Here is a 22,441-nt window from a genome sequence, read left to right as displayed (position 1 = left end):
ATCTTCTTAAGGGCCAGTGTGGCTGGAAAAAAAAAAAAAAGGCCTAGTGGAAAACTCTGTCCATCCAAGGCCACAGACGACCAGGAAATATTTTCTAAAAAGGGCTTTGATTGCTCCTGAAGGCCCAGGACAGAGTAATCGGGGCCTGGCCATGGCGGGAACTCTGTGACGTTACCCATGGCTGCAGAAGGTGGGGGCAGACAGGTCCCCAGTCTAGGATTTATTTTCAGCTCTTGATGATTGAGTCAGGAGTCGTGTAAAACTTGGATAAAGGAAAAATCACATCTGCGTTGATGAAATGTCCGAACAGTCGACATCACTTTAAACGGCACTTTATTTCATAAATCAAAGCCACATTCTAATGGGGAAAAAGGGGCTTTCCTGGTGGTCCAGTGGTTAAGACTCCGCCTCACAATGCAGAGGACACGGGTTCAATCCCTGGACTGGGAACTAAGACCCCACGTGCCGTGGGGCAACTGGGCCTGCAGGCTATAACTACTGGGCCTACGTGCCACAAAGAAAGATCTTCAAGATGCAACGCAGATCTCAACACAGCCAATCAATATTTTTTTATTTTTTAAAAAATAAAAGGGAAAAATGATAAAGTTCATTGAATCGCCTTTTCAACACTGAAAATTACAGTTGCCTTGTAATCAACTGAAAATAAAGTGTTAGTCGCTCAGTTGTGTCTGACTCTTTGTGACTCCATGGACTGTCCATGCAATTCTCTAGGCAAGAATACTGGAGTGAGTAGTGATTCCTTTCTCCAGGAGATCTTCCCGATTCAGGGATCATATCTGAGTCTCCTGCAGTTGCAGGCAGATTCTTTACCATCTGAGCCACCAGGGAAGCTCATACTAATGACAGAGGTAGGTTTAAGTGGTGGTGCTGTGTGACCTTGAGGAAATGTCTCAACCTCTCTGTGCCTGGGATGCTCCAGCAGAGTAAGAATGAAGGCCCTTACATCACAGGGTTGCTGTGAAGGTTTCAGGAGCTTCTCCATAAAATGTGTTTCAAAGAGGGTGAGAATCTCTTGAGCCTCCCCCTTTAAAAGTAGAGGCTCAAATTTTAATGAGATGGAGGTGATCACAAGGCTTTGTTGTCATCAGGAAACAGGTAGTCTAAGCTTGATCACTAATTGGATCCTGAAGCATCTCCAGGCCTTGGTTATCTCTGCAGGAGGCAAATGACACCCATCTATTCCATCTGACCCGAAGGTCAGGGGTCTTCTGCTTAGGAAATGTAAAGGCGTAGCTAACCGTGATCTATCATTATGACAAAGTATCTTTATTAAGGGCTTCCCAGGTGGTGATAGTGGTAAAGAACCCACCTGCCAATGAAGGAGATGTAAGAGAAGTGGGTTTGATCCCTAGGATGGGGAGATCCCCTGCAGGAGGGCATAGCAACCCACTCAGTATTCTTGCCTGGAGAATCCCACAAACAGAGGAACCTGGAGGGCTACAGTCTACAGGGTCGCACAGAGTCAGACATGACTAAAGCGATTTAGGACACAGTGCACATCTTTATCATGTAATTTATTTCCTCTCGTTCAACAAACAACCTCATGCAAGAACTTTGAATGAGTACTGGGGCCCAAATTTCCACTGCATCCTTATTCTAACAGATCAATCGCTAAAGAGCGACAGGCAAACAGTGGGGAAAATTGGATATTGAGTCACTGTTCATTTGATTAGTTATAATCATTGTACTGCAGATACGTAGGTATGTACACAGGAGAGATTTCTTCCATGGGTGCACGTGGAGTGTTTACAGATGATATCACTTGATGTTTGGATTTGCTTTCAAAATCTTCATTGCAGGAGTGGAATCTGGAGCTGGGTATAGATAAAAGAAGGTTGACCATATGTTAATAATTGTAGAAGCTGGGTGAAGGCACATGGGAGTTATTTATATTGTATTCTCTACCTTTATGTCTGAAAACTTTCCATAAAAACAATACCAAAAGAAAAAATCCAGAAGGAGATCAACGATTAAGCATCCATGAGGGCATCTGAGGACCATGTAGAGAGTCCTCATGGAACAGTCAGGTAGCTGGGATGCAAAGAAGGTGCCCAGTTTCGGGCGGATGCCGGAAACTGGACGGCCTGCAGAGGACAAAGCTTTGTGCAGCCACCATCACTTCATATCTCGGGTTGCTGTGTCATTTCTCCTGTAAAGGAGGGGCAGGAAGCTGAAATGCTCCTTTCAGCTTGAACATGCTATGATCTTCGAGGATTTCAAAATCAATTACACTTCACCAGGTTCTCTGAATGGAACACACAAATCTCACTTTCAAGTGAACGAAGCCATTTACAATGTATCCGCAATGCTCTCAATTTAAAGAATCACCAGGGGAAAGTGTCTGGGTCAGTATAACAAATGTTTTGGTGAAGGGTGTGCCTTCTGCCTCAATTTCTTCCTGGCTTTTCGATCTCTTTGTTAAGGTCCATTGACCAACACCTACAGAGTCTGGAGAAGTTCTTCCAAACTTCATTTCTAAGAGCTTAAGGATAATCTGAAAAAAAAAAAAATCCTTTAGGTTTCAAATCTCATTACAAAAAAAAAAAAAAACCACTCAAAGCCAGGTGTCTGCTTTCCTAGCTTAACCACCACGCAGGAACAAATACTACCTTCTTGGTGAGCTTGGCGAGAGGTTTCTTCTGATTTCAGGTCACCGCCGAGCATCAGGTCTGACTGCCCCGGACTGGAAATGTAGGCAGAGTAGGTAGAGATCAAGTCCAGTCTGCTGGGCATCTTCTGGAAGGTAAATGAAGTTCAACATCAATCCTCATGGGAGCCAGTTTCATTGTATATCCTCCTACAAGTGGAGGACAGGAGAGCAGTTAACACAATGTTCTGGTTTGGCTGAGTCTATCAATCAACTGACGTGGGCTGTCTTCCCATTTTTCTCTGCCACGATGGACTGTGTTCATTCACTGTACTTGTGACCCCAAGTATGCAGGCTTTATCCCCACGCCAACCAACTTCCCTGAAGCCAAGTGGGGGTCCGAAAAGTCAGTTCAGTTCTGACGGTGACCACAGGGTTTTAGCACAGACCCTGAAGTGAAGAGCTCAGCCAACAAGACTTGCCCGGCTCAGATGGGGTGCCATCTGGACTCCTGACCAACTGGCCATAAATTCAGGGGTTCCCACAGCCTCCTCCTGGGGTTTGATCATTGCTAGAACAGCTCACAGAACTCAGGAGCAATTTACACACTATTACTGGTTTATTAATGAACCATACTAGGCTTCCCAGGTGGCGCTAGTGGTAAAGAACCCAACTGCCAATGCAGGAGACTTAAGAGGTTTGGGTTTGATCCCTGAGTGGGGAAGATCTCCTGCAGGAGGGCATAGCAACCCACTCCAGAATTCCTGGGTGGAGAACCCCATGGACAGAGGAGCCATGGGGTCACAAAGAGTCAGACACCACCGAAGCGACTTAGCACGTACATAAAAGATATGATAAAGGATCCAAACAGACAACCAGATGAAGATGTCTAGAGGGTGTGGTCTGGAAGGGTCCCAAGCATGGAACCTTCTGTCCCCGTGGAGCTGGGTTGCATTGCCTTCCCAGGCGTGGTTGATTAAGTCATCGGCCATGGGTGATGAACTCAATCCCCAGCATCCTCCCCCATCAGGAGGAGGGGGGATGGGACCCAAAGTTCCAACCCTCTAACCTTGGTCTCTTTGGTGACTAGCCCCATCCTGAAGTTCTCTAGGGGACCCCCTCCCCCCCGCCCACCAGGAGTGGCCTCATGATAACAAAAGACAGGCCTATCGCTTGGGAAATTCCAAGGAAGTAAGAAGCTATGGGTTGGGAACTGGGGACAAAGACCAAATACATACATACATATATATATATAAATATACAGTGTGTGTGTGTGTCACAGTTACCCTGAAGACTTGGAATAAAATGCATGGAAGTCTCTCACTTCTCCCAAGGAGTACCTGGCTTTTGTCCAGCAAGGACTCAATACTATTTTGTCCTCTCAAAAGCATCTGAACTCAGGAATTTCCTCGTGGTCCAGTGGTTAGGACTCCAGGCTATATTGCTAAGAGTGAGCACAAACCGCACAGCATGGCCAAAAAAGAAAAAGCACCCAAACTCACAGATCACTGGAAAAGCAGACTAGAAGAGTCTTTGAACAATCAGTAAGCCCATATGTCTTTAGCAACTACTCTGCAGGGACATCTGCTAAGGGCTACAGAAGGTACAAAGGAACAAGAACGTCCTTGACAATGTCTTGTTGAGAGCAAGATGGAGACAAATCCCAGACTCTGACACCTGCCCGGGGTTTCAACGCTGTGGTCCATCCAGTACCAGTTGGGTCCTTAGCTGCCGAGGACTGGGGCCTCCAGTCCCTACTCTGTAACGTGGCAGTAATGGTAACACGGACTTGAAGGGCTGTTGGGAGGATTAAACCAGCTAATCCCTGGAAACGGTGCCTGGTACATGCCAAGTGTCCCGTAAGCATCTTGTGAACATCTGAGAGGTGCATTAGTGCAAAAAGCTGCTATGGCCAGGAGGCATCGCACCAGCAAGACCTCCAATGCCCAAGGCCAGATGGACACTAGGGAAGGCATGTTTGCCATAAGAATGGGGTTAATGGGGAGACAGGTCCCTGGACTGACTGGGCTGGCTTCCAGAGTGTCTGAGGCTTTTATCACCCGGTCTGAACCTTGGCCCTCTGGGGACCCCTGCCCTCAAGGAGTGTGGACTGGCCTGGACCTCAGAGAACCCAGGCTTTGTACCCTCAGAACAGAACTGTGATTCTATGGGTGTGCGGGTACTGGTCAGTCAGGAAGGGCTCCACGGAGGAGGTGGCAATGGAACCAAGGCCTTAAAGAATGGATGGGGTTTCAGAAGGTTAGGGGCAGAGACAACAAAGAGGCCAGCTTTGGGGTGGCCCATCTCCTCTATCTAGAGGCCACTTTGCTAGGCGAGGTCCCACAGCCACCCTCTGTCATGGTAAGGCATTGTAAATCATCGGGGATGTCTCTCTTTCTCCCTGAAATCCCACTGCTGCTGCCCAAACACAAACCTACTTTTTCTTGCCTGGCTCTCAGGAGAGCCGCTTCCTACATCCCCTCGTCCACAGAACAGCCCTTCTCAGATCTGAAGGCTTAGGTCATGCCAGCCCACCCCCGCCGGCTTTCTTGTCTCCCGAGGACCATGTTCGTCTGGTCCCCTTGAAGCCACACTTGGCGCTCAGCCCAGCTCAGGGGTGCCAACCCACCAGTGGGCTCTGAGGCCTTCCCTGGCCCAACCCCAGGCTTGCGGCTGCTGTCTCATCACCCTCCCCTCCGCCCTCCCCATCTCCGGAGCTGCAGAGATGCGGCTGTCCCTGGCATCCCATCCCAGCTCAGCTCAGAGACTATTCTCAGAACCCTGGCATCCTACCCTGGGCCTTCCCTCGCAGGAGATTTCCAGGGAGAAACAAAACCCAAAGGGAGGAACGTCTTCCTATTGCATCACAAGACGTCAGAAGTGAAACACACACCCCACCACTCACCAGCAGGGTGAGCCCCGGCGAGTGACATGCGCATTCCGAGCCTCCGTTTCCCCATCTGTTAAAAGGGGGTAACAGTGCCCCTACACGGGCTGTAGTGAGAGCTGGATGAGTCACTATAAAAGAAGCATGGAACGGCGCCTTGTGCAGAGTGAGCGCCCTGTTAGTGTAGGGTCTGGTTGGGATGGTGGTTAACAGGGTGGGAGACTGCATCAGGCATCCTGGAGACATCATTTAACCTCTCTGAGCCCCAGTTTCTTCATCTTCTTACAGTAGGAATATCATAGCACCTACTTCCCTAAAGTGTTGGACGACCATAGGAGATGCTGCCTGCTAATGGGTCTGTGTTAGGTAGCACCGTAATTGACATGTAGTAAGTCACATTAAAGTTTATAGCATTAAAAAAAAAAAGAACCTTTTTCCTTTAGTATTTCTTATATGGACCATTTCTAAAGTCTTTGTTGAATGTGTTACAATATTGCTTCTGTCTTATGTTTTGGTTTTTTGGCCCCGAGGCACGTGGGATCTTAGCCCCTCGACCAGGGATCAAACTCGAAGCCCTGCATTGGGTAGTGAAGTCTTAACCACTGGACCGCCAGGGAAGTCCCAAGAGAAAGAATCTTGAAAGGAAGAAAAAACGAAAGGCTGATCAAGTCTGGATAGAAGAGTGATGACCAAACTCAAGAGAGATGTAAAATGTCTGTAACTCACCCCTCACCCAAGAAGGGGCCCCCTCCACGGCACCCCTTGCCAGGCTGAGCCAGGGGTCCTGAAATAAACCAGGGTTCAAGCAATAGCATATTTAAGCATGCCTCCTTGAGCCCCCAGGAAACCAGGGGAGGAAAAAAATCCCTTGAAGGACTTTTCTCACCCAATAAATACACAGACCTCCTCCATCGGGGAGGGTGGCTGTCATGGGTGCCACAGAATGTGTGGACTTGCCACGTGCCTTTGAGTTCCAGGGTCAGAAGCTTGGGCTTTGCTTTTGAAAGACTGGTTCAAGTCCACAACTCTGCCAGTTACTGGTTATGGAATTTGGGTAGATTTCTTACTCCTTCCTAGCCTCAGTTCCCGCCTTCCTAAAGTAGGAATTATGCAAAGTACCTCACCATAGGCTTCCCTGGTGGCTCAAGATGGTAAGGAATCTGCCTGCAACGCAGGAGACCAGGGTTCGATCCCTGGGTAGGGAAGATCCTGTGGAGAAGGGCATGGCAACGCACTCCAGTATTTTCGCCTGGAGAATCTGATGACCAGAAGAACATGGGAGGCAACAGTCCATGGGGTTGCAAAGAGCTGGACACAGCACACACACACACACACACACACACACACACACACACGCACCTCACCACTGAGTGCATGCTCAGTCGTTCAGTTGTATCAGAGTCTTTGTGACCACATGGACTGTAGCCTGCCAGGCTCCTCTGTCCATGGGATTTTCCAGGCAAGAATACTGGCGTGAGTTGTCATTTTCTCCTCCAGGGGACCTTTCCAACCCAGGGATCGAACCTGTCTCTTGTATCTCCTGCATTGCAGGCAGACTCTACCAACCACAGAGTAAGAAGCAAATGAATTATTTGTTAAATGCCCAACACGCTGTCTGGTAGATGTAAGTGCTGAATGAATTTGGGTCATTATTATCCATTCTGGATTTCTCAAACTCCTGAAGAGAGAAGGGCATTCTAGGCAGGAAGTATTTTTAGGGCATATCTGCTGTCTTCTTAATCGTTCTGGTTGGGGATCAGAAGGAGGATGAGGCCATGACCTGAGCCCCGGAATGCTTCTGCCTCGTGCCAGCACCACTGACGTGTGTGTCCATCTAGCTTCGGGGTCACAGTCCCCCTCTGGCTGCAATTGTCAATCTCGTCACCATCAACACCGCTCCTTCTGCAGAGATGTGAACACGCTGGCATTGTTTCCTCCGGCCAATGGCTTCTCTCTGGCCTGTGATTGGTACCCCCGAGATTCCACTGCGGTCCAGGCATGTCAGCTATGTCAGCGTGACTCCAGTTGTGTGCGTCTGACATCCACACGGCCCCGTAGAAGGCAGGCTGCAGCAAAAGGTTATTTGGAATGCTGCTGAATGTTTGATGGCTGTCTGGTTATCTTTTTGGGGTTAGGCCATTAAAGTCGCATCTCGTGTTTTTACGTAACAAAAGAGATAAACTACATGTTGAAATTCATGGAGCATGGAGGGAACTTTTAAGGATACAGACCCGCAGCAGCTAAAAGTTGGTGGGTTTTTTTTCCCCCCCTAAAACTTTGTAGTTTGTCTTCCACATGGCGATTTCACTTGAATTCAAAGCAGAGACACAGTGAAGCAGAGAGGCGTCACAGTAACAGACTCAGGAAACCTTGGGGCTCGGGGTCACATATAAAGAACGTTGACCCATCTGTCTGGCTCCCATGGTCTCATCAGAGAGCTATCTGCTCTGTCCTTACTCTTTCTGCCTGACCTGCAGCATACATATTAAAGAAAAATCATTTTCCAGACAAATCAAAATGCCTCCTGGGTGTCTCTTAGTCAACTCCTCCACCCCGTCCCCCACAACAGCCTTCTATCCCCGTGCTGTTCAGAGGTGGCCTGTGCTTAGTGCTCTGACCACAGCAGCCAGTTCTTGGCCCTCTGAGAGACGGGACACTTCGTCACTTTAGATCCAGGGCTATGTCTCCTTTGCTCAAAGCATCCTCCCCATCCATCTTCACTGTTAGTCATCCAACCAAATGGCCTAAAAAAGAATCCAACTAAATGACAGACACATTGCCAGGCCACGATAGGAAGATGGGCAGACCAAGCATCAGAGCCTTCCCATCCTTCGCAACTGTACTCAAGTGCCACCTCCTCCATGCAGCCTTCCTGGCTATCCACTCAACAGAGCCCCTCAGTCTCCTTCTTCCTGTACTCCTGTAACATTGAAGGGGATCCCTATATCCCTTCAGTCAGTCAGTCCGTTCAGTCTCTCATTTGTGTCCGACTCTTTGCGACCCCATGATTTGCAGCACGCCAGGCTTCCCTGTCCATCACCAACTCCTGGAGTTTACCCAAACTCATGTCCATCAAGTCGGTGATGCCATCCAGCCATCTCATCCTCTGTCGTCCCCTTCTCCTCCTGCCCCCAATCCCTCCCAGCATCAGGGTCTTTTCCAATGAGGGTGGCCAAAGTATTTCCCTTGCGCTTATATTAAAGGGAAAGTCATGTGTGAACACATTTGCTCTCTACAGACCGTGAAGTTGTTGAAGATAGGGACCTCAAGGTGTTCGTTTTCTATCTTAGACCACTTTTGAGGTTGCAGCATTAAGGTCTCAAGACTGTTCTCCTCCCAGGGACACTTAAATGCACAAAGAAACAGAGCACGATGATGGCACATCGTTTATAAAAGCAAAAAAAAAAAAAAAAAAAGTGGTGCGGGAAGTCACCCATATGTCCATTAATTGTAGGAAGTGGTTGAATTATGATACATTCTCACTGTGAATGCAGGAGACGCTGGTTTGATCCCTGGGTTGGGAAGATCCCCCTGCAGATGGGAATGGCACCCCATTCCAGTACTCTTGCCTGGAAAATCCCATGGACAGAAGAGCCTGGAGGGCTTCAGCCCATGGTGTTGCAAAGAGTTGGACGTGACCAAGCGACTATTAAAAAACCTTCTGCACTTACAATGAATGAAGCAGATCTATACCAACTGTTCACTGAAAAAAAATACAGCAGCAGGACAGTATGTTGGCGTGATCCTAGTTAGGGTTTTCACAATCCCAATGCTTGGAGAAAGAAAAAAGAAAAATCTCTCTGCTGTGATTGGGAAGGTGTTGGGTTATCTAAAAATGTCAGGGAAATGAGATATCATTTTTAAATGAATTATACATACCTAAACATTTATTTTGGGGAAACAGTGTCAGACTTTTTTTTTGGGGGGCTCCAAAATCACTGCAGAAGGTGATTGCAGCCATGAAATTAAAAGACACTTACTCCTTGGAAGGAAAGTTATGACCAACCTAGATAGCATATTCAAAAGCAGAGACATTACTTTGCCAACAAAGGTCCGTCTAGTCAAGGCTATGGTTTTTCCGGTGGTCATGTATGGATGTGAGAGTTGGACTGTAAAGAAAGCTGAGCGCCGAAGAATTGATGCTTTTGAACTGTGGTGTTGGAGAAGACTCTTGAGAGTCCCTTGGACTGCAAGGAGATCCAACCAGTCCATCCTAAAGGAGATCAGTCCTGGGTGTTCATTGGAAGGACTGATGCTAAAGCTGAAACTCCAATACTTTGGCTACCTGATGGGAAGAGTTGAGACTCTGATGCTGGGAGGGATTGGGGGCAGGAGGAGAAGGGGACGACAGAGGACGAGATGGCTGGATGGCATCACCGACTTGATGCACATGAGTTTGGGTGAACTCCGGGAGCTGGTGATGGACAGGGAGGCCTGGCGTGCTGTGATTCATGGGGCTGCAAAAAGTCGGACACAACTGAGCGACTGAACTGAACTGAAACATTTGTTTGAAGTGGATGTACCTTTATTTATTAATCTTTTTAAAGTTTTTAGTGGTTTTGCTTGTTGTTGCTTTGTTTTGATTTTTACTTTTTGGGTGTGCCATGTGGCATGTGGGATCTTCCGCAACCAGGGAGCAAGCCCACGTATCCACATTGGAAGCATGGAGTCTTAACCACTGGACCGCCAGGGAAGTGCCTATTTACTAAACTCTTGATGTCAATCCAACGCCGATTTTTTAGCATGGGTCCATCATCTTTCCTGGTAAGCCACACCCATAAAGCACTGTCTGTGACTGCTAGTTTCATTTTCTGTGAAGTAGAGGGAGAACTTAGAGACAAGAATGCAGTCATTTGGGTGTGGGTCCCTAAATTATGGTATGTAGAAGCTGCGTGTCCAATACAAGTTGAATAAACTCTGTAAGCCTCTTTTTCTCATCTGTACAAAATAGGGCATGGTAATAGTAACCATCAGTAACCGAGAAAAAAAAAAAAGATGATACTCTGTTCAGTGTCTTGTTCTCAATAAGGTTTAGCTGATCTATGAGGTATTTTACTTTCCTGTTATCTTAGCACAATAAGATGATGAAGAACCAGCAGGGGACCATCCTACCTGAGACTCTGGCCATCTTCTCTCTCTGCCTCGAAGATATTCAAAGTCCAGAGGTACCCAGGGGCAGTGAGGACTGTGGCATGAAGCACAGGTGGTGTGTGCCAGGGGGTGCGGCAGCAGAGAGCTGAGCAAGTTAGTCTCTGCTCCAAGGGACATCTCAATTTAATAACAAAACATCGTATACACATGGGAAGGCAATAATAATGAGGATGAGACTGTTAGCATAACTGAGTCAGTGGACATGAGTGTCCGGGAGACAGTGGAGGACAGAGGAGCCTGGGGTGCTGCAGTCCGTGGGGTCACAAAGAGTCGGACACGACTTAGCGACTCAACAACAACAAATAAGTATGGATTAGGTATTTTCAGTCGCAGTGGAAAATTCAGGAGGCTGGAGGGACTTCAGGAGATGCTTGATCAGACGTCTAGCTCTCTCTCTCCTTGGTTTTTCTCACTTCTGCCCTACTCCCTGTGTCCCTTTTGTTCTCAGGCTGGCTTCCTGCTGGTTTAAAAAAAAAAAAAAAATCAAAACTGACTCTAGCAATTCTAGACCTCACATCTGAGACCATGTTGTCAAACTTCAGTCCCGAAGGTTGTGCTGGCCTAGTCAAGTTCACGTACCCAAGGCCAACTCAATCCCTCCGGCAAGAAGGATGGGATTATGTCAATTGGCCTGGGCCAATCAGGGATTACCCCTAGATCGGGTGATGGAATGGATTCACATTTATCTTCACGACAACCCTAGGAGGTAAGTACCAGTAGCCTCTCTGGTTTGTAGTGGCAGAAACCCAGCCCAGAGAGGTTAAGTAATTTTCTCAAGGTTGCACAGCTCAGAAGCAGTAGTGCCAGGATTCCTACTTTGGCTTTCTGACTCCAGGCCCCACATTCACAACCACTAAGCCCTAGAGTCTCCCAAGACACAAGCCCCAGTGTGGTGCCTGGGCACTGCAGACAACACTTGTTGGGTAAACTGAGAGGAATGACTGCTGGCTAGGCTCAGTTGGTAGAGAAGGCAGGGCTTGAGCTAGGTCTTAAGCAAGGGCAGGAAAATCAGATCCAGTGAACTTTCAGAGATAAGAATCCTGTTATACCAGGAATAACAGAGGCAGTTGGGTCAGACAGCTGCCGTCTGCCATCTATATACAAGCTGAGTGAACTTTTTAAAATTATTTGACTCCTCTGAAGATCCCCTGGAGAAGGGAATGACAACCCGCTCCAGTATTCTTGCCTGGAGAATCCCAAGGGCAGAGGAGCCTGACGGGCTACAGTCCATGAGGTTGCAAAGAGTCGGAGGTGACTGAGCGCCTAACACTTTGCTTTTGACTCTCTGAGCCTACAGGTGAATCAAAGACCCATGGGGAAAAGCTCAAGAGAGAAGAGGGACGTCCTTGCTGGTCCTGTGGTTAAGAATCCTCCTGCCAGTGCAGGGGACACGGTTTGATCCCTGGTTTGGGAAGATTCCACATGCTGTGAGGCAACTAAGCCAGTGGTTCACAGCTACTGAAGCCCAAGTGCTCTAGAGACCACTCTGCAACAAGAGAAACCACCGCAGAAGCAGCCCAAGCCCCGCAACTAGAGTAGCCCCTGCTCAGCACAACTAGAGAAAGCCCACACACAGCAACAAAGACCCAGCACAGCCAAAAATAAATACATAAATAAAATTTAAAAAAAAGAAGAGAGCCAAGAATACAGTCCCGGAAACCCTGAAAGGAACCAGTAAGAGTCCAGCCAAATCGTAAAGTGGAAAGTCTCTTGGGAGGGCAAAGTACAATGTCACAACTCATGGGCCTGCTGTAGAGACAAGTCTAAAGCAATTATTCTATAGCAACCCCACCACTGCCAGCTAGGAAATAGGAAAGTGAAAGTGTCAGGCGCTCAGTTTTGTCCAAGTCTTTCAGATCCCATGGACTGTAGCCCATCAGGCTCCTTTCTCCACGGCATTTCCCAGGCAAGAATACTGAAGTGGGTAGCCATTCCCTTCTCCAGGGGATCGTCCCAACCCAGGCTTTGAAGTGAGGTCTTCTCACATTGCAGGCAGATTCTTTACAGTCTGAGCCATCAGGGAAGCAGGAAATAGGAAGGAAGGGAATCAAGATGAACCCTCAGGAGCTATAAGAATATCCTAATAGATAGCTCCTTACAGTCACACAATTCTGGACCTTGATGAGACAACGGACAACATTTGGTACAATCCGATTGTCTTATAGATAAGAAAGAAACACATCTGAACACATATCGAGGCTTGTAGGCAAAGTGCCTAGCACAGTGCCTGGTAAACAGCAGGTGTTCAATAGATATTAATAGTATTTCTCATTATTTTTTGAGGTGACTTATCCGAGGGATCAGAAATCGGTTAGTGACCAAAAAAGATGAGAATCCATATCCCTTAATGCCCAGTGCAGTGCCTTCCATTATTCTTAGCTTTTTTCTTCTACGGCAAATTCAAGATGAAGGATGCCAGGTATCGCTAAAAGTGAGGGGTTAGTCTCTTTCACCCAAAGCCAGCAACCCTCCTTAGTACCCAAAGTGGGGGGGAGCTATCATAGAAAGAAAATGTAGGAACAAGCACCAGACAAGGAGTTTGGAAACCAAGATTATGGATGTTGATTTGCCATTAACTAGCTCAGTGATCTAGCCAGTTGAGCCCCAGTTGACTCATCTATCAAATTGGAGATTTGGGGGAAAAAATAAACTCCGTTTCCTTTCAACTCTGAAATGTTATGGAAGTAGGTTCTGTTCTTCACGTTGCAATGGATTTCTTTATACGAGACCATGACTGAGTTCTAGGGGAAAATTGTATAAGGCAAAGGTCACACAAAAATTGAAAGTAAGAAAAGACATGAGAGTTGGCTTCAGATATTTGGAGAACTCTCTAGTCACATAGGGGTTAGACTGACTTTGTGAGGCTCCAGAGGCAGAAATAAGCACGCAGAGTAAAAGCCACAGGGACTGATTCTTGCTCAATACAAAACAAGATTATGTTCATATATCTGCGGGCTCATTTGTTAGGGCCACATAATGTGTATAATTATTAAATCTTTCAGATGAATTAACCTTTTTATCAACTGTTCTTCTTGTCTCTAGTAGCAGCTTTTGTCTTAAAGTCTATTTTGTCTGGTGTTGGTATAGCCACGTTAGCTCTCTTTTGGTTAGTGTTTGCATGATACATATTTTTTCATCTTTTTGCTTTAAATTTATGTCTTTGAATCTAAAGTGTGTCTCTTGCAGATGGCATGTAGTTGGATCATGTTTTCTTTTATTCTGCCAACCACTTCCTTCGACTGAACTGCTTAGTTCATTTACACTTAATGTAATTAAGTTAGAATGGACGTCTGTCATTTTGTTATTTGTCTTCTGTATGTATTATGTCTTTTCTGTTCTTCTATTTTCCATTGATAGATTCTTTTGTCTTGAATAGTACTATTAAGTGTGCCACTTAAATTCTCCTGTTTTATTTCCTTTAAAAAAAATCTTTTTTTCTTGGTAGGTGTCCTGAGGATTACAGTTAAAACAATGCATTAATACCAACTTAAGTTCAATAGTTTGCAAAAAAATTTACTCTATTACAACACTATTCCCTCTCACTCCTTTGGGGTATTATTGTCATGCATATTACATCTTTAAGCATTATAAGCCTATCAGCAAATGCCTTGAACCAATGTCCCTTAGCTTTACCAAGAGACCCAGTGTGTGTGTTGGGAGAGTTTGCCTTCAGCAAGGAGGCAGTCTTTAGCTCTTAACTATCACTTTCCATTTGCACAGAGGCTCAAGGTCGGCTGGCGGTGAGTAATCAGGGCTTTCTCAGGTCTTGCCTGTGTACATGAAAAGCCATGCATATGCAGTGCAACTTTCTAGATTCCCAAGAATATGTCAGAACTGTTCAAAGCCCATATGGACAGCACATTTTCCAGCATTTCCTTTTACTTTTCTCAGCCAGCCTCTTGTTAGCTCCAATGGGTAGCACCACCTCAGGTAGCTGAAATGTTAAACAATTACCGCTGATGGTTTCGGGCAAACACCCTGAGGAAAAGCTTGTTCAGAGAGCAAGCTCCTAGTCAGGTCAGATAATGACAAACCCTGAGAAAGAAGCTGTTCCAGAAAACTGATAGATAAGTCAAATAGTGGCATTTCTCTACCCTTAAAAAAGCAGATAAGTTTGGAAGGGCGACAGGACAAAAGGAAAACCTACTTAGATAGACAAAAGTAACAGGCAGTAGTGGTCTGGTAAAAAAAGCAAGGCATCTAGCCCAAAAGTTAAAAGTAGGGAAAATCACTAAAACAGAAATGAACAGTAAGAAGTATCTAAAGCCATTCAGAAACCACAACCCATCTGTGAATCACAGTAAAACACTGAGGAAGAAACAAGCAGAATGGGTAAATTGTAACAATATAGTTTAAATGAAAAGATGCCATTCAATGAAAAGTTAATCCAAAGACTTAACTTCTTTAATTTCAGAAGTGAGGTGTGCTATTTTAGTCCTAGACTACCACCGACGGGCTGTGAGATTATAGATGTAAGTGAGATGCTGTCCCTCAGTTTTCTAAGGAAGAATTGGAGTGTGTTTCCTAAATTTTAATAATTTGCATATAATTTTCCTGATTTTTAAAAGGTGTATCTATATATCACTGCTTCAACTTAAGTTTTTTAAAAATGGATCCTTTTTTAAAACTTAAATACCACTATAGTATTTGTGTAACTATGAGTTCAATATGTTGCATTTTTTTCTGCTACTCATTAAAATAAACCTCAAAGCATTTAAATAGAAAATGCTCCTCCATGTACCAACTACCTCACTTTGGTAAACAGTGGATTTGATATGTAAGGATCTCTCCACTTCTATGATTGTGTAAATGTGTTCTCCTTTGTCCCTTGTACAAGCTGGAAGATTATGAAGGTTGGAGGATTATCTCTGAGTACATGTCTCTCTGAGGATGAAGTAACAGGATGTTTAGAATTGACTTGTTTGAGATTAAACCATGTTGGCAGAAGCCACTGAGGAACTGACCCACAGTGGTGTGAACAGTGGGTAGAGACACCCCACTACATTATGGGGACTAGACCTCACCTCTCATAACCCCAAGTCTAGTGCTTTCTCCATGACACCATACACCATGTTTAAAAAAATTACAGGGGACTTCCCTGGCTGTCCAGTGGTTGAGACTCTGCGATTCCACGGCAGGGGGCATGAGTTTGATCCCTGGTTGGGGAATTAGGATCCTGCATGCTCTGTGGCACAGTTAACCAAAGTAATTAATTAAAAAATAAATCTTAAAATGATACAGAAACGTCCAGAAACTCTCCCAAAGGTAACTGCTTATTGTTCTTGCTCAGTTGCTAAGTCATGTCTGACTCTTTGCAACCCTATGGACTGCAGCACCCAGGCTTCCCTGTCCTTCACTGTCTCCTGGACTTTGTTCATATTCATGTCCATTGAGTCAGTGATGCTTTCTAGCCATCACATCCTTTGCTGCCCTCTTCTCCTTTTGGCTTCAATCTTAGCCAGCATCAGGACCACGAAATTCTTCTTCTCAGCAGCCAGGCTTTTTTTTTTTTTTAAGACTTCTGTTGTTGTGGACCATTTCAGTTAAGACCAAGTCTTAATTGAATTTGTTACAGTATTGTTTCTGTTTTGTGTTTTGGTTTTTTTGGACTCAAGGCACGTGGAATCTTAGCTCTCCAACCAGGGATTGAACCTGCACCCCTGCACTGAAAGACAGTGTCTTAATCACTGGACCGCCAGAGGGAAGTTCCCCAGTACCCACACTTTTAAGAAGGAAATAGTCTAAAAACACATAATTTTATATGGTAAATAATTTACGTTAAGTGGATTTTGCTCAATGAATGACATTTCTCACATGTTCAAAGCAATGAAAAGTAGGACAGAGCAGAAAGCTCTCCTTGCTTACTCTTAGCTGTTAGGACGCAAGGAGGAATGTCCAGTCTAAAGACTGCAACGCTGGAAGTCAAAGGAGTCACTTGATGCCCTGGGAGTTCCATCGAGTTCGGAATAAGTTGCTGAAGAGAGTTGCTGAAGAGAGGCCCACAAGGCTCTGAGTGGTCACTTAGTCAGGCTACCTAAAGAAGGGTCTGTGAGTGAGGATCCAGTCGAAACTCTATGTCCACACATGCTATGATGGGGCTGTGTCTGGGATGCGGGTGTACGCACTAGGTGAGTTTAAGTTTTGTCCTGGAATTTTCTTAAGCACCAGAACACTCCTATATTCCATATATTTTTACATTCTGTGAAGTTTAAAGGCTACCATCTTCTTCTGCTGACTTGGGACAATGAAAGTAGTCTTTTCATCAGCTGACAACAGATAGCAAATGCTCGCCTATGTAACGTACTGAATTTGAAAGCTTTCAAGGGACTTCCCTGGAGGTCCAGTGGCTAAGACTCTGCACTCCCAGTGCTAGGGGTCCTGGGTTCAATCCCTGGTCAGGGAACTAGATCCCACATGCAGAAACTAAGGGTTCTCATGCCAAAACTAAGAGTTCTTGAGCTGCAACGAAGACCCAGAACAGCCCCAATAAATAGAAACAAATATTTCTTTAAGAAATAAAAAGTAAATAAAAGATTTCAACCTACGAGGAGTTAATATCTCCCAGATACCTAGGGAGTGAGAATACATCCACCCAAATTCACAATTTAAGATTTTTTAATGTTAAACATAAAATACATAAAAGATGCTGTAAGATATAATTCCCATTTTGATGATGATGATGATAAAGCCACAGGAACTTGAGAAACTTAGGGCTGAAAGGGAACTTCACGATCCTTTACTCCAGCTAGCTAATATTGTAGATGAGAAAGGAACATCAGAAATGGAAGCACTTAAGCTATCCCCAGGTCACACTGCTAGAACCAGAAAATGAGAATTCTGACTTCTAGGCTGGTGCCATCTCACCAACATGGTGCCAAGGACAGATGTTTCCTTTATGTATTTTAGGAGACATCTGAGCTCATAATAAGAGGTCTATACTCACTCTGCTCTCTCAACATCTGGATGAATCAGGATGAGTATTAATAAATGAGCCACTTTTGACCTCAACTTCCCTAACCAAAGGAGTGAAACGCTAATCAATACTCTGTCTGATTCAGGGAAGGTTCATTCAGACGAGAAACAGATGGTCTGGGAAAAACAGCTACTCCAAGAAACGACTGCTTGCAGACGGATGGACCAAGAAAGGAGTCTGGGTACTTTAAAAGGACTGACCAAACCCCAGACATGTAACCCATATATCCAACCAACAAGTTCCAATAGATTATTATCAAATTAAGAACACAGTTCAAGAATAACTTAAGAAAAATAATTTTAAAACACTATGCAGTCCAAGGAATAACTACTTGTGTAGACTGAATTTTAAAGAAAATATAAATCTCCATGCCCCTGCCTTAAGGTGGGTGGCATAAGGTGGGTAAGACACAGCATCTCACTCTATGCCTTCTGTTCTAGGTTTTATTAACTTTCTTAAAGTTAATTAAGAAAGTTAACACATTAACTTTCTTAAAGCGTTCATGTATGGGATGTTAATTCTTTCCCAGGCTTGATCCCTAGACAATGGGCTTGTTAAGGACAGGGACTATATTATCCAATACTTTTTCCTCCATGCAAACCTTACAAAACGTTCATTTAGTGTCCAGTCTTCATACCCTCCACATCCCTGACTTCTAGCAAATTGTTTGACACCTGGTAAGGACTCAGTTTGTATCAAATAAATGAAACAATAAAACACAAAAGCCAAAGGCAATTTCCTAAGTATAGAATCCGCTGCATATCTGACTCCTTCATTAAAACCACTTAAATTCTACCTTACAAATCTGAAGCGTGCCCTCCGACATGCTCTGCTGTACTTGTGCACAGACCTGCGATGTTATCAGTTTAACACATATGTGATCGCTCAGCATGAATAACCTTGATGAATACTATATAGAATTTCAACTGCAGACTCCCAGACACAGAAGGCATATTCTATGACTGGCCAAAATGTCATGAGGGTCCATCATCCATTCCCCTGTTTCTAAGCAAGACTACATCTAATCTATAGCAGAGAGCCAGGTTTCTTAAATCTGAAAGAGCTCCACTGAGTGAAACATACAGGCAGCCAAGGTAAAGTCTTAACTGTCTCAATGGAGGGTCAGACCTCAATTTCTCAAGGTAAAGTATGGTTTTCATCCCAAGTGTAGCAGATTTCACTGGAGTTCGATTACCGACTTAACTTAAATCATTTGCTAGATGACATAAAATTGCTGGTAATCACACTACAAAGAGTAATTATCTGAACTCTTCTTGTATAAAGGCAAGTAAATTGAAGCCCTAGTCTATATTCTGCTAGGGAAATTTATAATTAGGTCTGCTATTTTATTTAAAAGAGAGAGAAACATCACAAGAATATATGTTCAGAAGTAGGGGGTAAAAAGAAAAAGGCTATTCACCAGTTTATTGAAATTATACAAAAGGGAATTCATGGGCTGCTATGTGAAACAACTAAATTTCTTGAGTTTAATAGATTTTAGGAAGACCCCACATACAAAATGGCCTGCCCACATGTGATGCGTGATCTAGACTCCCCTCTCTCTCAAAATATTTCTTTAAAATAATATTTCATCATCCTGAAATAATTGGTGCCCATGAGATGCCAGATGTAAGACATTTCATCCGAAACCTTCTGTAAACCATACCGTTCACTTTAGAACATCTTCCTTGACACCAGGAAAGACTTTAGGTCCTGAGTTTGCATTTACCTAACGGACTGCCTGGCTGCTCTCAAAAATGGAAACATATGTGGGCACGATGAAGGAAAGGATTTGTAGTTAAGCAAAGGATTTTTCCTGTCATTTTTAATCCTGTGCCTTTCCCCCTACCTCTTAAGCAACATGACTACTAAATCTTGGTGACTTTTTATTTTCAAAAGCACAAAATCGAGTGCTTTTGCTGTTATTTCCCAGGGAAAAAACCTAACTTTGAGATGCATTTCTTTACAACATGCTCACAATTTTTAAAGAAAAATAAAGTGCAGGCTCACACATATTCACTGGAAGAGAAGGAGATAGGTGGATTATTATTATTTATTATTATCATCATCATTATTAAATAGGGCTTGAAAGAGCATACCTCTGTACGTCACAAAGAAAAAATTATTTGCTTTACAGCTGATGGAATCACAATGAAAGTGTGATTGGAGAGGGCTAACAGCAGAAATAAATTAGGACTTTCTGTTCTAATTTCACCTTCCACATGAACCCCTGTCCTCTGAATTTGTGCTTTTCAAAGTTGTTTATATAATGCATAGGCACAGACTTTGTTTTGAGTTCATATGAGAACAAATGCCCTTACTTAAGTAGGAGTGTAAATCCATCCTAGCTGGGATTGTCCAGCATACTTCTGCAAACTGCTTGCTTTCAAGTCAATCCCAAAATAGAAAGAACATCTCTCTCCAGAGGTGCACATTTTGAAGATTATAAAACTTAAAACATGCTCTATTCCACATTTCAAATTAAAAATGCCAACAAAAGACCACCAAGAAAATAATTTTTGAAAAATTTTCAATCTGCCTCCTGAATTTTGCTACCAGGGAAAAAAAAACCCAAACAAGAACAACAATAAAACCTAAAACCTCAACGAGAAAACTATGTCTCCGGTTTATATTAATTAGTTGTGGTTTTTTTTTTTAAGTTTGCAGAATGTGAATTCAGGGTGTTTGTACAGCTATGCTATAAAGTAGACTAAAAAATGTTTACAATCCTTGTGTTTAAAAATTGAAAAATAAAATATGAAATCAGGACCACTTGTTAGAAATATTTTATATTGCTTCAATTTGGTTGTAGCTAATACATAGCCAAATAAAGCCACAAAATCGAAAGAATATTCAATCATACTAGAAAAGTGGACATTTCAAGGCAAATGAACGTTTGAACTTGGGCAAAATTGAAGTGTTTATAAAACAAATAAAAATGACCATTGCTCCAAGAAAATTTCTGGTAGGGGTAGTTTTGATATTTCACTAAGGATTTAAATGTACAAAATGCTTACTCTGACCTCCCAGAACTTAAATGTCTAAAGTGAAGCAGGAGTAAAAGTTAAAAGACATTTGTCTCTTTTGGTTTCTTAAACACTTCTTTGGCTCCTTCCCTTTTTTTTTCTTCAATAATTTATTCTATTTTTCTACCTTTGTACATACAAACCAAGTGCCCATCAAACCAGGCACCAAAAAGCAGGAACTCAAATACAGTTCACTCAGACTGACCTTCAACAGCAAGTATTGACATTTTTTTTTATTAATTTTAACTCTTTTTTTTCCCCCAGAAGAAACAAAACAAAGTCTCTTGGGTCACAGCAGCAACCATTAAACGAAAAAGAAAGAAATAATGAGTTAAAAATAGAGTGAATGTGTTCAAACGAAGGAAGAAGGTTCATAACCAAAGTCTGACATCTTCAAAAAGAAACAGTTCCACACTTCATATCTGATTCAAACAGAAAGCTTCTCCTTTACATTTGAAACAAATAATTCCACCTCCAATCCACATTTTCTAAGAAGCCCCTAGCTTTCTACATCTGATCCCTGCAACAGTCTCTATACCTCACTGAGGTTAAAAGCTAGTTCACATTTGACTATTTTTCTCCCAAACATTCCCACAAACTCCTTGTAAATTTCAGCAGAAACCCAGCATTGTCACCGTGGGTTTCAGGAATGGCACAGTTCAGACATCACCCCCCCCCCAAACGGAAAGATTAAAAAGACTTTGCCCAAATGTAGGGGAAAGGAAGGTACTTGGGCTCACTCTGCAGCTGCTGTGTTTAGCTCTGGGAGTCTAGGAGGTTCTCCCGGAGCTCGGACACCATGGGGGTACCCAGCGGGTGGGAGGGGAGTCGCCCTATACGTTTGCCCATCGATTTGTGAACTCTTTTGAAAAGTATATAGTTGTAGATGGATTTGCTCCTAACACATTAAAATTCGTCCCAAGCTGCTTCTATGCAGATGTCACATGTCATTTTCAGCGCATCAGCCAGACGGTATTGAAGTAGTGGATGGGGCGGGTGAGGGGGGTGGGGTGGCAGGGAGGAAAAGTCACGCGTGAAAAACTCCTGGTGTGAACATATATGCCGAACTCCCTGCCGGGGAACAGAAAGCACACCCACGTCTCCACCACTGGAGAGGCGGAGGACAGCCGGGTGGCGGCGCGTCGCGACCAGCAATCGCGATATGCAATCTGATGTCGCCAACGAGCGCAACTGGACCGCAACCCAAAGAAATTAGCTTTCCCCGGAGCTAGGAGCAGCTCGCGTCTTCCAAAGGCTGAAAATCAGCTCCCCCGGGTGGAAGATGCGGGGGCGGGGGGGGGGGGGCGGGGAGGGAAGGGCTTGGGAGCTGGTCGCAGCTCGGCTCCGGGCGGGCGCGCACGGCGGGTCCCAGCGAGCGCGGCGGCCGGGGGCGCGCGGCAGGAGCGCCCCTCGCGAGGTGCCGGCCACGCCGCCGCCGCCGCCCGCCCCCTCCCCCGCCGCTTCCTCTCGCTCTCCCAGCCCCTTCCCCCACGTGTGGGTGACGTCAAAATTCCGCGAAAAAGCCGCGTGGTGGCTCCTCCAGCGGAGGCGCGATTCCGCCGCCCAGCGGGCCCCTCCCGGGCGCCTGGGTGGGGGAGGGCGAAGCAGTGAGCCGGCCGGTTCCCTTTCCTCCCGGAGGCCGGGCCCGCCGACGCCGCGGGCCAGACGCCCCCCGCCCCAAATCTTAGTGGAAAAGTCACTTTTTTTTTTAATAAAGCGAATACATTTCCAGGGCTATTTTCGGCCGCGTGAGGCGTGTCCAGCAGCTGAATCAGACAGGAAGAGGGGGAAAGTTC

At 44.9% G+C, this 22,441-nt stretch overlaps 1 long non-coding RNA gene across 1 annotated transcript; it reads right to left on the bottom strand.

Moving 5' to 3' along the window:
- Positions 1 to 316: 316 nt before the first annotated feature.
- On the bottom strand, positions 317 to 22,114 carry LOC133248291 (uncharacterized). Its single transcript, XR_009736655.1, has 2 exons — positions 2,631 to 22,114; positions 317 to 1,835 (listed from the first exon to the last, which is right to left on the bottom strand). It is a non-coding gene; the product is annotated as an uncharacterized LOC133248291 (long non-coding RNA).
- Positions 22,115 to 22,441: the final 327 nt, after the last annotated feature.

This window comes from Bos javanicus, chromosome 5 (genome assembly GCF_032452875.1).
Source record: "Bos javanicus breed banteng chromosome 5, ARS-OSU_banteng_1.0, whole genome shotgun sequence".
NCBI classification, from domain to species: Eukaryota; Metazoa; Chordata; class Mammalia; order Artiodactyla; family Bovidae; genus Bos; species Bos javanicus.
Note: the sequence above shows the minus strand (reverse complement) of the source record. Positions and strands in the feature narration are given on the sequence as shown.